The sequence below is a fragment of the Gavialis gangeticus genome, unplaced genomic scaffold, assembly GCF_001723915.1.
Source record: "Gavialis gangeticus isolate Ggan-Ray unplaced genomic scaffold, GavGan_comp1, whole genome shotgun sequence".
In the NCBI taxonomy this organism is placed as follows: Eukaryota; Metazoa; Chordata; order Crocodylia; family Gavialidae; genus Gavialis; species Gavialis gangeticus.
The window spans coordinates 36248295-36260003 of record NW_017728993.1 but is presented as its reverse complement, the minus strand read 5'-3'; the positions used below and the strand labels follow the sequence as shown (position 1 = coordinate 36260003).

The 11709-nt window shown below is 40.1% G+C and overlaps 1 long non-coding RNA gene across 1 annotated transcript in view; it reads right to left on the bottom strand.

Moving 5' to 3' along the window:
• Positions 1-3822, bottom strand: part of LOC109286806 — a 13140-nt gene extending 9318 nt beyond the window's left edge. The window contains exon 1 of the long non-coding RNA XR_002094685.1: positions 2636-3822. This is a non-coding gene — a long non-coding RNA (uncharacterized LOC109286806). The remainder of the gene's footprint in view (positions 1-2635) is intronic.
• Positions 3823-11709: the final 7887 nt, after the last annotated feature.

The window sequence follows — 11709 nt, the reverse complement described above, 5'->3', positions numbered from 1 at the left end:
ATTTTTTCAAATAAAATTAAAAAATAGTAGATATTTGATTTTTTTAATATAGTATATGCTTTAGTTTTTCTCTATAATTTGTTAAAATGATATCTTCTGAAAGATTTTGTGTGTGTGGCCCTTAACAGCTCACCAAAACTCATCAAGTGGCAGCTGAATCTTAATTTGCCCACCCCTGTGCTAAGGCATGGGCTCTGCCCCTTCTATATGTGGCTGGAAACAGAGCAGAGCCCCCAGCAGCTATTTTAGCAGCTACCCTATGTCTCCATTCCAGCAAGGAAATCAGTTTCCTTGTTTAAAACACTCACCCAATTTAAAAGGTTATTTTTTGGGGGGGACAGATGCATGTGGTATGCAGGTAAATATAGTCCTATTTAATTAGTTTTTCTCATCATGTCATTAACCTGGTGTTTTCTGCTACATTTTGGTTGTCTACATGTGCATTCAATTTTATTTATATTAGTTTAATACTTTTTCCTCAAGAGTATGTCTAGCAATTATGAAAAACCATAACATTTAAAAAAAAATCACGAATTCAGAAGCATCAAGAAATGCAAAAATAAAGCACTGATTTTAGCACAAAAATGGCTTTTGAAAGCCTATTACAGGACCAGTTAAACATTGTAGAGATCGTTGTAGCAAACATAAGGTTTTATAAGTGATTTAAGAAATGATATGTTCTAATAAATTGTTTTTATAATTTGCCCTTAATCTTTTTTTTCTTTACCTTAATATAATAATCTATGAGATGTATCAGTATTATACATCTTTAATTGGACTGAGCTAGCAGAATTAATATTGGAATGTGGAGTCTTCACCTCAAAATAGTATAAATATGATTATGCCTCAAGTATTGAAGGCTTACTGGTGCTTGCTAGGAAACTTGCAAAGCTTCCCTGAGAAGTCAGGTTAAAGTTGCTGGGCTGGCAGATTATTATTATTATTAGTAGTAGTAGTAGTAGTACACTGAAAATTCTAAGTTTGTATGGCATCCCTGGAGTGCTAATCCTGTAAATTTCATCATATGACTTCATATCTCTTGAAGTTAATGGAATTATTCTCATGTCAAGCATGTACAGGGTTGGTCCAGTGGGATTGTTTGGGGTTTTTCAGGGTAAATTTAAGTACATGCATAAATTCTTATTGGACTGAATTTAAGAGGTTTTTTTAAAAGCTACTTAGAAACTTAACTCCTAGCAGTGTAGTAGATTAGAGCAGGGACTGAACCCCAAGTCAGATTAGTAACAGACATTGCATTTATCTCCGGATAAACTGTGCGTTTCTATGTCCTGGAACAAAAATATCCCAGGATAGGCAAGTATACTTGTCAGCCCTTTTAATCAGGGTTTAGTGAGTGGCAGCATTGCCACCTCACAACAGTTCTTTTTTGTTTTTGTTTTTTTACTGATAATTTCAAAGTTTTTACTGATGATCTGACTTTTTTACTGACACATTGTGTAAAACATGTCAGTAAAATCCTGTAAATGTAACTATTCTGCCAGACCAAGCAAACCATCGTTAAAAAAAAAGTTTGATTACTGGTAAAAAATGAATAAAAATATTGGGTTGGTAACACTACTTCATGTAGCAGTGGTTTGACAGCATGCTGCCCCCTGCAGGAGTCCCCTGCTCACCCCCACACCCTGGTACTCCTGACCAAGAGCTGGTCTAATTAAAGCACTGCAGCATCTCATGTATCAGTGTCCCCATTCAATGAGCTTTAAATTCAAGCACCCCGACTGCCATTTTTTAGCATGGGGACGTTGATATACGAGATGCAGGAGGCTGCTGGAACGCGGTAATTACCACTCAATTGAGTCTGCTCCAATGCACGGTAATTATGTGTTGGAGCAGTCTCCGCACTTGTGTATAGTGCACCCATAAAGCCCTGACAAGACCTAGCTTTTGGGGTGCTGGACCCCTGCTCAGACACCAGGTGGCACTGCTGTGCCCATCTGTGCTTTAACAATAGGAGCAGCTTGTTCTCTGACTATAGAGCTTCAGGAACTCAGTGCTTTTACAGGACTGATCTTGCAGAGCTCTTTTTCCTTCAAATGACATAATTTTTGTTACAGAATTTATTGACAGGCATTTTCAGCCTAGTTATTTATGGAGTGTCCATGAAATTCTTGACAGTTGGCAGCCCTGGTGAGTGGCTGTGCTTCTTTTCTGCCATTGATTCAACGATGCAATTTTGGGATTATTGTACAGACATACTTTGCAATATCCCAAGGTAAACTTCGGGAAACTTTTTTAGGATTTATCCTGGGACAGCAGACATGGACATCCATGTGATTGCACTTTGGGGATAATATGGTATATCCTGGAATAAATGTGATGTCTGTTTGCAGCCTGTGTCGCAACAAATAGGCAAAGGACTATTCTTAACCCTATGGCAGGAGGTTTCAATCTGGTAATATGGTGATATTGTTACTGACAAGCGTTTCATGCTCAGTCCCTGGGAGGGCCACATACCTTTGCACTTTCACCTTCTTTAGTTTTTAATATTTTTACTATAAAGGTTTAAAATCTCTCTCTCTCAATCAGGACATATATAATTATTCCATGCAATCTCTTCAGCAAGAAAGACCTATCTGTACATCTGAAAGACTATATTTTATAGATGAGTACTTACAGAATTCTCTTGAGAGGTGGAAGATGCTGGTTTAAATCCCTGAATCTGGAAGAAGCAGATTTGAAGAAGTTTGGAGGACGATTCAAGTCTGGTGGTTAGGATACCTTAGATCTAGTTCCTGCTCCAGTGAATATTTAATTATGTAAAGTAGAGGTTATATTTAGGCTAGAGCAGTGGGGGATATGGATTGATGTGTTGGGTCTTGCACACTCCATGTGAATGCGCTAAAGATTGGATTCTCTGGTAGGAGGAAGCCCACCATTCTTAACTGTTTGGTGAGTCTGGTTCTGAAAATATTTTTTTCAAGCAAAAACTGTTTACAGTTTATTCACAACTAAATTTTGGGACAACAAAAAACACATTTTTCCAGTGATAATTTCATTCTCTGAAAAAAAAAAACCCAAATGCCCTGTTACCTGTGTATTTAAAGGCGCTTACAGTAGGCAACCGTTGCAGTGAAAAAGGTCCAGAAAGAATCACACAAAACTCTTCATTGTCTGGTTGAAGCTTCTGAATTGTGGGCTAACACTGGCTGTCTTTAGGTGTCGTGAATTTGGGAGCTGATGTGTTGGAGGGAGGCTTGACTCCCAAGACATCATGTAGAAAAAACTGGAGGGAGTTGATGCTAATCCAAGGAAATAACATCTTTTATAAACCTATCAGAAAAAAAGCAGAGAGGGGTAGTTAGCCACATTAGTGTGAACAGGGAGTCAGAAAATTATTAATAAGGGACAAGGGAATCAAGCCAATAAGGAGTCACATGACTGAGTTACTGAACTTGATTATAAATCTGTTTTCAGCTACAGAAATAAATAAGTTCAGACAGCTAAGAAATGAGAAAACCTATAAAAATAGTCCTTCACAAAGAACAGAGCCCACCAGGGAATACTTGGAACATGTGAAGATATGAAAGTCAGCTGGAACATATACGAGTTGTATATCACAGGTCAGAAGTTCCTAAGCTATGGTATGTGGAGTACTTTCTGGTGGCCTGCAGAGAGCTGGCTGGTCACATGCTGTTGGATCCCATCCCTCCCCACCTAATTTCTAGGTGAATATGCAAATGATGGATAAAACACAGTAAAAGTACCATGAACAATTGATGTAATTGCTTTAGGGATGTTCAAGGATTTTAAATCAGAAGCCAGAAAAATCTCTTTGAATTTATTTTACCACACAAAGGGACAAAGTCTCTTCTACCTTGGTGGTGATGAAAACTTGCCTGTCAAAAAGACCCCAAAAACTCTAAGCAAGTGAATAACATTTTGCAAGGCTGAGCTAATATATCTGGGTAAAGATACTGAATAAGAAAAATGCATAGGTGACAGCAAAATAAGCATGAATTGGTAACATTAACTGAAAGCCAAAAGGGCAAATATAATTTTAAGCTGCACATATAGAGGACAGTGGATCTGGAGAGGAAGGTAAACGCCTGAATGAGACCGGTACAGTTGTGCCTGGAATGCTGCATTTGGGTCTGAGTATTTTATTTCCTAGAAGGTATAGGCAGGAGGAGAGTGATCAGAGAGGAGATGGTGAGTTAAATGGTGCATTGCCAGTCTTTACAACGTCTCCTAAAATATCCTCTTTTGAAAATCAGACCACTCATTCCTTTTGCTTTTTAATTGCCTCCAAATGTTTTACACATTTGCCAGATCCAGTAGGATCTGTACTTGTAAGTCACAGAAGCTTTTATATGCTCTTTGCATGCACTTGCTGCTTCCAAAGAGATGATGACACAGAATGGATTTTTTTTTTATTTGTAGAAATATCGATTGTGTGTTACAGAACATTTCTGTATCTACTGATTTGGAAAGGTACTCTGGTTTTGTGTCCTCTCGTTTTCAGCATAAGTTACATATTGTGATTTTTTTTTTAAATTCATATTTATAAGTCTTCTTCACTGGCTTTTATCTATCATAGTTGGTGGCAACATATTTATTTTACCATTCATAACACTGGAATGATACCATGCTTGTGTAATATGCTGCACTTTACTTCATGATAGGAAAAATCAATATACTATGGAAGCCAATGTATTTTATAAGTAACTTGTAGGAGGATTTCCTATGTGTCAGTGAAGAGTTTAATTACCGTGCTACTTCTGTTACCTGGGTTTCGACCTTTTACTAGGCTGCTGCTTGTTTTAAGTAGGTTAAGGAAACTCTCAGTGTGCATTGTGACTGACCAGCTGTTTTTTTTACATCCATCCTAGTATGTTTCGATATAACCCTTCCATTTTAACCTAAGAGATATGCATTATATCTTCCACAACATTTCCTTTATGTTGTGTTTTATTTTCAGAATGTTAATGTTTTCATTATAATATCAGGTATAGCGTGCGTCTTCGGAGGCAGCATAACTTCCTTCATCTAAAGATATTCAGGACTAAAGATATTCAGGACTAGGCCCAGTAACTTTGATTTAACAAAGCTCAGTGAATGTGTGGTATTTTGTTTTGCTTTGTTTGGGGTAGGAGGGGTGCTTCAATTCATTTTATAATCTTTGCAAATCTGGAGTTTTCCTCTAGTGTATGTTCAGCCCAGCTTTTGAATTTGAACTCTGATCCTTGTCAGAGTCTGATGTCCCTCTTAAAATGAAGAGTATATTTTCCTGAACATGGTGATATGTTGTGGCTCTTCATTGTCATATTTCCTAAGCTGGAATAGGACTGCTTTAACCACAAGCATAACCTGTTTACTCAAATACAAGATGAGGTTTTTTTCCCCCCAAATTGGCATGGGGAAAAAGACCCGTTGTCTTATAATTACATACAAGGGATTCTCACTAAATACATTGTCTGTCATTAAACTGCTGCCAGCAGCAGCATGCGTTCAGAAATGGAAGCCAATTAAAAAGTAAATTAAATTCAGCCAACATGGCTCACATGGGGAAAACATGCTGATGGGAACCTCTGTGGGGGGGTGTCTGTATGTGGCCCTTATTTAAAAAAAAAAAAAAATCACCAGCAGTTATTCCCCCAGAAGGGAATAAGCAGTGGGCCTGGAGGTACTGTAGGTATTGCAATACAAAGCCAGCACTCAGACAGGCTGAAGCAAGCCCTCCCATGGTACCAAAAATGCTTTTTTTTTTCTTTTTTCTTTTTGGCAAAAACCTCTATCAACCTGTTGTGTGACTGCTGTGGTTCACTTGATGGTCCAAAAAGCACCTTTACAGTTGCACCATTCTTATTCCTATTATAAAAACCGCATCACGCACCTCCATGCCTGCGTACTCGTCACTGTCACTTTCAAGTAACACAATTATACAAAGCAATCAGGACTCGTGGTAGAGGTGATATCTTTTATTAGACCAACTAGATTGTTGCAAAAAAAATTCTTTAATTGCAAGCTTTGGGGCACAAACTTTCTTCTTCAGGCATCAGAGAAAAGATTGTAAAAGTTCCCTTGGGTAGAAATGAAAGTTCATATTTCATAGGAGAGTTGAAGATGTGATAAAAACTCCTGTTTGGAACCACTTGTTTTATATGCAGATTAGGCTCAGAGAAAAGTTGGAGACCTGAATAGGCAGGCAGCCCACCAGGAGCTCCCCATGTGGGCATGGAAAAACAAGGCAGGGCAGAGAGGTGCATCGAACTGCTTGAGACAGACCTGCTGCTGGCAGGCAGAACTGATCAACCACCTCTTTTGGGAATGCCCAAACAACAGAGAGGCATGGAAGAAAGTCCATGAACTCCTGGTGGAGACCTGACCAGGAAGCAGTCCTCTACAGGCACCTGACCAGACAGCAAGGGACCCCAACAGCTCGCTTTGACCAGTTCATATCCTGCTTCAGGTATGCACTGTGGAAAGCCAGGAGCCTGCTCATAAACGGACACTCAGACTCCACAGTCAAGCACTGTATTAAAATAGGACTAAGTGAAATGTACAGGTACTACAGGAATACAGAAGAGGACAATGGGAAAGAAATGGCAGGACTTCATATGGTGCAAGGGGTCTGGCACAGACTTTTTCAAGGGCAGTCCCTCTGAGGAGGGCAGTGGGTTAGGGTACGGGTAGGAGATGGATGTACGGATACATGGTGCAAACTGTGTAAACAGTTTTGAATGTTTTCACTGTCAAAGTGTGCTTTGATCTGCCAAGTGAACCACAGGGGCCAATTGGCAGAGTGTTGCCAGTGAAGATTGATTAATTAATTGAGTTATAGATGTGTGCATGTGTGTGTGTATTTGCGGGGGGGAAAAGGTGCCAAAGTGCTGCTCAAAAGTGTGTTTCTAGAGTTCCTGTGCTAAAACTCCTGTGCACCAGTTTCAAAAAAAGTACCATGCATCAATTCTGGATGAACAAAGTTTATGTGTACTATATGTGAAGAGCTACAACCATGTTTGATTTCAAGGGTATTGTTTTAAATTTTGCTCCTCACTTCCATATGGTCGTGGAGAGCAGAGTCTAACAAGAAGGGGAAGGGGCTACCAGAGGAAAAAGCTGGGGGTGAAGCTGAGAGCAAAGCAGCTACCTGACCCCCCAGATTTGTTTTCCCTGATGCAGCAGTGGGAAGGGGCAAATCTAAAGCAAAGCTTCAATAGTTAGATTCTATACCTGGAAAATTATAACAAATTTATACATTTTCCATATATAAAATCTAATTATTAGGGGGTGTCATCTTCTATTCAAATAAATACAGTAATTTAGTTTTCAACTAGATTTAGAGAGAGTTTTTAGCTAAGCTATTTGTATTAAGCTTTAAGTATTAGGCAATGAAATATGTGTGGGGAGAGAGAAACTTTTAATAAACACAAGGCTTGTTTCTTTTATTTTCTAATTGGGTAAGCACTTAAGTAGAAATCTGAAGTAAATGTTATATTTTTAGCAACATTGTTAATTCTGCTACGTTAATTCTTGTTGTGCTTATTTTACAATGTGGTGTGCTATAATACAGAGTTCCCAAACAGAGCAATGCTGAATTGGTGAAAAGTTTTGTGTGTGTGTGTTTTTTTAAGTGTCCCAGATGCATAGGAAAATAACAGCAGACTCTGCTGTTGCTTAGAGGCAAGCTCTTCATTCATTATATGTGTATCTTAAATCTGTCAAGCAGGGAATTTTTTCTTGTAAAGATGAAAATGATAGTAAAAGATTCACAATTCTAGAAGTAGTTTCTAACCATGATTTTAACTTGATTATTTCCTTAATTTTTTCAAGTAAACTTTTGGGGATTTTTTCCAAAAAAAAAAAAAATCATTGTAGAAGATGATTACAGTTGTGAAGAAAAAACCCCAAACAGCTCTTTAAGCTTGGTGCACCGCTGTGCCGAACACAACATATCCCCTGAAGAGGCATCACATTAGTTTGACCTGGCTCTCACAACAACTGTATAGAACAGGCACACCAGCGGGTCTTTTTGACACTTTTATGTAATAGCTGATTGAATCAGCTTTAGATAAAAGTGCCGTAGAGGCCTGCTGAAGTGCCCGATCTATGTAAATGCTAGAGAGCTGGGTCAAACTGACATGCTTCCTCTTCCAGTAAAGCGCCGGGGGGGTGGGGGGGAGTCATGTCTGTCAGGAGTGTCCTTCTGCAACTGTATCTTTGCAAAAGAAAGATAAGTCAGTTAAATGAAATTCCTGCTGGCTGCTCAGCTGATTACTCAAAAGCTACCAGAATGACGATACCAATTCCGTAAGTGCTCATCAGAACTGTACTTGTTTACATGGTCCCATACTTTCATCTATTGTGGTTCTCCCTCCTAGGACCTGTGATGAACAGAAAGCTTCCCTTTTCACTTCTGTGAACCCACAGTGCCACTTTGGTTATGGAATTCAGATGCTGTAAGTGGCAGTTTGAACATGCTTTCAAAGATGGTTTTTTTCCAGGAGATAGTAAACAAGAGATTTAAGCTACATAACACAGGTAAATGCAATATATGTTGTATGGATAAACACAAGAAGAGAAAAGTCAATCTGAAATAGCAATAAGCTCAATCTATACCATTTTGTTTAACAATTTTCTCTTTTTTAAAAAAGGATAAATATTCTCTGTAGATTTACTGGCACTTTTAATCTAGAACTGCATTTTGTGTCCTGTAGGCGTTACGTTGGGGGCAGCCAATTATTTCGGGTGAAGGGCCACTTAATGGGTTTTGGTGAGCTATCAAGGGCCATATGGGTAGCCCCACCCCTTGACAGTTGCCCTACCCCCTTGTTGCCATTTTAGGACCAGACATCCCACCCCTAATCCCAGATCTTTGCTACCAGAAGTACCTCCCCTTGCCCCCCCCCCCAAATATTCCTTTAGGGGAGGGGGGTCCCATCTTAGAACCAGAAAAAAAACAAATCATACACTCAAAGTCAAACACCTACTATAACATATTTTAATTTTATTATAAAAAATATTTTTGTCATGATTTGTGTTTGCATAGTGTATATAGAGATGATTGCATAATAACTCAAAAATAAATTCTTAGGTCTGTGTATTGAAGGCACCTGGCTTCAGCATGTGGGACTTCCCTCCCATGCTGTGCTAGTGCAGGGGCTGCGCATGAGTGGCAGGGAGCAGCAGCAATACAGACAGTCCAGGGGAGGCTGCACCCCTCACCCTGATGTGCAGTGCTGGCCAGAGTCGTGCCCCAACAGGCACCTGTGCCCTGAACAAACCCTGCTGATGATGATGCTGCCGCCACCTGCTGTGCACTATGGGGGAGTGTGGGAGGGTCCCCATACCACCTGCCACCCTCCCTCACACTCACATGCTGTCCACCCGGGCTCCACAATGCTGCTGCCACCCCCCCAAGCGTGGGCTCTACACTGCTGCCAATCCCAGCCCTACACTCCGTGCTCCCTCCCACCTGCATCCCTGCCCCCGCTGCTTCCCTACCTGCCACCCAGAGCCAGCAGGAGACCAGGGAAGCAAGCAGGTCCCTGGGGGCTGCAGGAGCCCGCACAGGAGGTGCATGCTAGCTGGGCAGGGCCCTTTTGCTCGTGAAGGTGGGAGTGACACAATAGGGTATGTCTGGGTGGCAAGTGTACTCGTGGGCACCTCACTTCCAGCTTCATGAGCAGGAGGACTGGACAAGGCACAATTTGTTGGGGAGCCCCCACAGGCCGTATGAAAGTGCTGTGCAGGCCGGATTTGGCCCACAGGCCATATTTTGCCCACCCCATTTTATGTTCTTGATGAGACTTCTGGTTTTTCAGTTTTATGCTAATACAATCAAGGGACAAGTCTCCTTAACAGTGGCTATGTGAAATATTTTCATGATAACCTTGAACACACAAGTAGTCACTACCCCACTACTGATGTCAGTGGGACTGTTCTCATTTCCAAGTTTCTTGAATCAGATTAAAGAACAGCTGTTATACTTGACACCTGGTACATGCATGTCCTTAGTCCCTGCATTTAGACTTGCAACTGCATGTGAGTTTTTAAGTTAGGTTTTCTTTCCTAGTAGATTCATTGATCAGTTGTTGGAATCGGATCCACAGATCCTGTAGTCTATCCCAGTTGCTCATTTGGATGCTGAATTAATTTTTTTTCATTTATAGTTATTTAGAACTAGTTCTGGTAAAGCTGGGAGAGAGGGTATATTTTACCTGTCCTAGGCAATCAAATTCCATATGCATTGTGAAATTCTGATCATGTGAAAGGTTGAATCTGGGAGGCCAAAAGAGCTAACAGAAGTGCATTGCTCGCACAATTATTGATCTCTACCAAACAAGAAAGACAGTAACATATCAGTGCCACATTTTTCATGGAATTTGAGAAAACAAGGATTTGAAGCAGAAGATGCTCATCATATCATATGCTTTAGATTTGTTAATGTCTGGGAAAACAAAATTTAAAGCAGAGGCATACGTTTTAAAGCTACTTGGGGCCCTATCTTCTTTAATCCTGTCTGCCAAATAACCTATTACTAGTGTTTTAGGATTGACAAAGGTACTTTTATCTCTGTTTCCTGTCCATGGCACAAAGCTGCTATAAATTCTGTTGTAAGATCTATTGATGGAGTCATTCCAGTGGAATAATAGAAACTTAATACTTTTTCTCTGTAGACCTGCCTCCTAAAAGTATTTCTTGATAGAAGACATATGATCATCACTGAGTTCCTCACAGTTGAGTCATCAGCTTGGTGTGAAAGGTTGCTAGCTAAAGACTCCAAGTTTCTTTTGGATGATCCATTAACATATTCAACAGTGACTGAACCCAAGATCTGATGTGCAGTAAAGTTTGAAGAGGGTTTGAAGTTTGAGTTAATATGTAACTCATCATAGCTTCCACCTGGATTGGCCTATTACACTTTACACCAGGGAGAATAAGGAGAGATTGACTCCTACATATGCCATTTTTTGTTAAAACATCTGTCATCAAGTGCTGTCTATAAATTACTTCATTTTCCTAATTTCTGATATGCTGGAAGTTGGCCATAGAGTTATCAGTCTATGGGGAATTCTCTTGGTCTCTAAGAATTTCCTTTTCAAAGAAGTCATTTGGTGCCACTTTACATTTCTTGGAATGTAGACAGTTGCAGTAGAAAAGGCTTGAATTTAATAGCTTTCATCTTGCTTGCAACTTGGTCTTACTTGGCAACTTGGCAAGGAGCCAGTCATTCTCTTGTTCAATATAATTTGTGCGTGATCTATGAGACATCTAGAAAAGGGAGAATATGTCATAGCCATAGTCTAATTTTGAGAGAGGACCCCAACTTACTTTGCAGTCTTGATGAGCTGTACAGTTTGCCTGACTTTGGAAACGGAGCACTTAGCTCCACATTCACAAGAGAAAAGGACAGAATGTTTTAGGAAATACCTGTTACATATTTTAGAGTTCCATCACATCCAGTAATGTCTCTTGTCAGTTCCACAATGGTAATAGGGTACTGTGCTGTAGTGTTGTGCGACGCTTTGGTCACTGATTCAATTCGGAGAAGATTCGGCCTGCTTTGGCAACTGAATCTGAAAATCCAAATCGAATCAAGAGACCCATTTAAAGGTCCAAATCGAATCCAAAGCCTCCAAATTGATTGTGAAAAGATTCAGAGAGATTCAGAGATTTGGATTGGCTGGGGAAGAGACAGGCACAGCCGAGCAGCTGCAGGTTCTCTTGCAGCTCCCCCAGCTGTGC